Genomic DNA, 5,006 nt, shown 5'->3' on the forward strand with positions numbered 1-5,006 from the left:
GGACTCAATTCATAGGCTACCTCTGAAGTATTTAGCTTGGCCATCTTCTCTTGCGGTGTGTGTGTGTGTGTGTGTGTGTGTGTGTGTGTGTGTGTGTGTGTGTGTGTGTGTGAATCTCAATAAATATTGTAATGGTTCGGTTGGCCTCATTTGAGTCATTGCCCCAGCCTTAGGCAGACGTGGAGTTCCTTGTGCCCTGTTTCCTTGTTCCATTTTTCTCCTTTGCACACCGGCAGGATGGTCCACAAGCAGATCTACTACTCAGACAAGTACTTCGACGAGCAGTATGAGTATTGGCATGTCATGTTACCCAGAGAACTTTCTAAACAAGTACTCAAAACTCATCTGATGTCCGAAGAGGAGTGGAGGAGACTTGGTGTTCAACAGAGTCTAGGATGGGCTCATGACATGATCCATGAGCCAGAACCACATAGTCTTCTCTTTAGACGGCCTCTTCCAAAAGAACAACAAAAATGAAGTACAGCTGGGATCATCTAATCTTTTTCAAATGTAATGTATATGTGTATATAAGGTAGTATTCAGTGAATACTTGAAAAATGTACAAATCTTTCATCCATACCTGTGCATGAGCTGTATTCTTCACAGCAACAGAGCTCAGTTAAATGCAACTGCAAGTAGGGTTATTTTAAGTTGTTAAAGATAAACTTTCTTGTAGTTTTTTCTTAATATAAGTGCCTGTTTTACTTTACCCGTTTTGTTCAATAAAGTTTGTATATTGCATTTAAAAAATATTGTAATGGTTCGAATGAGAATGGCCCTTATAGGCTCACACATTTGAATGTTTGGTTTTCAATTGGTGGACTGTGTAGGAAGGATTAATAGGTCTGCCCTTGTTGGACGAGGTGTGTCACTGGGGGCGGGCTTTGAGATTTCAAAGTCTATGCCAGACCTGGTCTTGCTCTTTCTCCCTGCCTATGCCTTTTGGATCAGATAGGAGCTCTTAACTCCAGGGCCGTGTCTGCACCCACCATGGTGATCCTGGTCTAACCCTCTGAAACTATAACCAAGACCCCAGTTAAATGCTTTCTTTTATAAGCACCTTGGTCATGGTGTCTTGGCACAGTAACAGAACAGTAACTAAGACAAATACCATTTGCTCTTTAAAATTAATTGCTATTTTTAGATGCCAAAAGGTCAATTTTTCTCAATATTTTGAGTTTGTCCTCAAATTACCTGTTTTCGAGAAAATCAAGTGCCAGAAAGAATAGACAGATAAATGGACAACTGGAAACAGTGAAGAAAATCAACAGCCCATGTGCTTCGCTGTTATTAGTGATTTAGACCAAATAACCCGATCAACAAGCAATGGGTTTCTCCCTTCTCTCTCTCTTTCTATTATGTATCAGGACTGAGGCACACCCATCATCCTAGCATTCAGAGAGTGGAGGCAGGAGGACAGGAGTTCAAGGCCAGCTTCTGCTACATAGTAACTTCCAGATATCTAGGCTAGTTTGGGCTCCATGAGACCCTGCCTGAAAAGAGCCAAATAAAATAAAATCAACAAACAAATAAAATGAAGTCAATAAGTGGGTAAGAACAAATAAAGTCAATTTGGAGCGTCGGTGCGATCTGAAGGTGTCTCTCACACACTGGTTCATATTGCATGAGAACACGTGAAGCCAGGAACACACTAGGAACTGACCTACATATTTGTCTCCAACCCCATTTTTCTTCAATCGACCTAAGGACTGGAATATTCTGGGGATGTAGCCCTTTGCAGCACATTAGCCCAAGCCCTTCATTTCTTTCATTCAGTAGACTAGCAGGGTGACTTTTATTTTCTTCAAGTAAGCACCATCCTATTACCTACTGTGATTAATGTCCAATGCAAAAAATCCTGAGTGCCACAATTTATATAGTTGTAGTCCCGCGTGCGGAGCTCTTTCTTTCGGAGACTCACTGTTCTGAAATTGAGGCTGGGATACAGAGGGTCCACACCACGCTGGTATGACAGAGCCTGTGGGCAGAAGGCCAGCCAGCCTTCCACTGGAGAGATAATTAAGAGACAGTAGCACAGAATGCATGCTGTAGCACGCAGTAACACTCCTGAGTATTGACCTCGCAGCTCCAAGCAACAGAAAGAAACGGTTTGCTTTTCAAAAATACAATCCCTCCCCGGTTCTGGAGAAAGGCACCGATAAGATTCTTCCGATTTTATCCTGGTTGGGTGAGATAAAAATACCTAGTTTTGAGAATTCTGGCCTCCTCCTGGGAGACCTGGCTGGGATGCTGGAACCTCAGACGCATCACAAATGCACGGCGCAAAGACAATCTGAAAAGTTGCCGGAAGGAAGCAATTTATATTTTTGTGCAAAGCTTTGCAATGTCTGGAAGGCAGAGGGAGAGAGCAAGAGAAGGGAAAGAACAGGTAGTGGAACCAGGTGACGGGCTGGGCTCACTCTTTCAGTTCAGAGAGTCCTGGAAGGGTTCCTGATGCTTCACAACCTTTTAATAAAAGGAGGAAGAAGGCAATGGGACTCACTTAAGGGACGTACTGCAACTTGGGAAAATGTTATCCATAAAGACTGAGAGAACCAGGACACCCCCCCCCCCCGCCACACACACACACAAAGCACAGGGATGTTGGGATAACGTCCATTCTTAATGTCTGCCTAGCAACAGTGACAGGAGCCAGGGGCAGTCAGGGCAGCTGGATCCCTGGCTGCTACTATGGTCTCTTGACTGGCTTGGGCTGAAATCAACACAGGAGCAGAGGTGGAGTTGTGGGGTGGCTGGGACAAGATAAAGAAATATTTAAAGAGACCCATAGTCCCATAAGCCCAATAGTAACAATTAACACAGTATATACATAAATGAAAAACTCAGAGAATAAAAAGGCCCCCAATCAATTATTAACATATTAACAATAATACTGACAGTAACTCCTTTGCCCCAGAATATCGCCAGCCTCCCGAAGCACTGAGTTTGAGAACAGTCCAAGGCAACACAGATACATATCTATGCAGAAACTAAGTCAGTATCCTTTCTTCTTGAACAGATTATTTGGGGGATCCGTTAAGTGGAAATAAATAAGGTTTCATGTGTAGAACCTTGCCATGTGTGCTCTCTTTTCAAAATATTGATTTCTTTTTATTCTATCCAAAAGGGAGACCCATGAGGAGTAGAGAGGGGAGGTGCCACCTCCGTATGAATGCTAATAAGGAAATCAAGGGAGACAGTGGCACTTCAAGTTTCATCTTTCCTTTTCCTAGAGGCACGAACCCTGCAAGTTGTCACCTTGGTGTATTCAGTGCCTTTTGAAGCACTAGACTCCCCCAGAGAGAATGTCAGCCCCAGCCCTGGGCAGTTTTGACAAACAGAGTATATATTGATACATGATAAAGTATGCTAGGAATCACCCCAGCGCTAAAGGCTACTATAGTTTTAATATCGTCATTTGAATTAACAAGCATTCTGTGGAGAAATAATGAACCTTCATTATTCCAAGCATCATCCTTTCCCCGGGAACTCAGAAACCATTAGCTCTTGAGAACTTAATGAAAAGATGATAAAGAATGTTTTAGATAAAAGTTTGAACGGGCACACTTGATAACTGAGGTGAAATATTAATGTTTGTTTGGATGATGGATTACAGCTCCACAGCGGGGCTCGCTGAAGGGATGGGTGTCAACTGTGTGGTCACCTCACCCCTGCGGGATGTGGACCTCCCTGAAGACGATGTGAGACGGTGTCAGGCTTAGTGAGTCTGCGCTAGGTTCACAGCATGAAAATGTCTCTTCTCGTTTCATAGATAGCAGTGAGTAGAGGTAGACAGGGCGAGGGGCATGGGTGTGGATGTGGGTGGGTGGGAAGATAAGGTTTGGTCCAGGGGCATATAAGACTGTGTTCTTAGCACGTCACTGTTTTACAGTCTAGAGATTACACTAGGCTGCACAAAATTTAAACACACTTCAGTTTTTAGGGTGAATACTTTACCTTTTTCATGGTCAAAGGCTTTGGAAATACCGGGCTACCGTTCCAATTTTTAATGTTATAAAATTGCACGGGGAGAGTGTTGTAGTTTGTGCAATGTCCCTGGATAGGTTCATGGGCTTGAATGCTTGGTCCCCGAGGTGGTGCTGTCTTGGGAGACTGCAGCTCCTCTGGGGTATGTCCTTATTCATTTGGGAGCTCATGTGGGGCAGGCCAAACCATATAGTGTATTTTCAAATGTGTTTTCTGATTGTGAAACTTATCCACTACAGTGGCGTAAAATGAGAAGATTCTGGATATAATCTTTGGTACTCAGGAACATCGCCCTGGGGAGCTCAGTGACAGCACTGTTTCTGTTCACTTGAAATGTCTAGAACTGTCTTAGACTGTCTGTTTCTTTGGGTACAGCTGCCCGGGTTTAAAATCTTGGGTCCATCATTTAACCGTATGCATCCATGAACATATTATTTCACCTCCTTATACTGAAGTAGATCTATATGTATAAGAATACACATAGAACATAGTTAAGGGCTATGTTTAAGAATTACATGACCACAAACACATAGACTATTCCTTGGCATATAATGGGAACTTGAATGTTGATGATTAGTATTGTTATGGTTCATTTTATAGTAATCTTTAAGTTACGACAAGCTCCCGGAATGCTTCCAATCGACCACTGGAATCACCACATTCTCCCAAGCCCCTTTTCTTATGTATTTAAGAATATCTTTAAGATGGCACTGAGGTGAATACGGTTGGTTAGTATTTGATATCTCTTTCAGGTTTTTCCTACTATGATTTCTTGTATATTTTTGAGAGGTTTTTTTTTTAAATTAAAGATTTCAAATATGGTTTAAATCTCCCCAAAGTAGAAAATGTTGGTACTCAGATGTAAGATTTGGGAAGTGAGAGTCAGGCAGAGACTGCCCTGTTCTTGGCTGTTCCAACAAGCAGAGGTGAGAACTTGGTTTTCCTGTTCTAGCCTCAGGAAGAAATGGACAGACACTAGGTCATGGAGTGGCTGGGTGTGGGTCCATTTGTGTGTACAG

At 42.7% G+C, this 5,006-nt stretch overlaps 1 pseudogene; it reads left to right on the plus strand.

Moving 5' to 3' along the window:
* The first annotated feature begins 237 nt into the window (after positions 1 to 237).
* On the plus strand, positions 238 to 634 carry Cks2l1 (CDC28 protein kinase regulatory subunit 2 like 1; annotated as a pseudogene).
* Positions 635 to 5,006: the final 4,372 nt, after the last annotated feature.

The sequence above is a fragment of the Rattus norvegicus genome, chromosome 17 (genome assembly GCF_021556685.1).
Source record: "Rattus norvegicus strain SHRSP/BbbUtx chromosome 17, alternate assembly SHRSP_T2T, whole genome shotgun sequence".
Classification (NCBI taxonomy): Eukaryota; Metazoa; Chordata; class Mammalia; order Rodentia; family Muridae; genus Rattus; species Rattus norvegicus.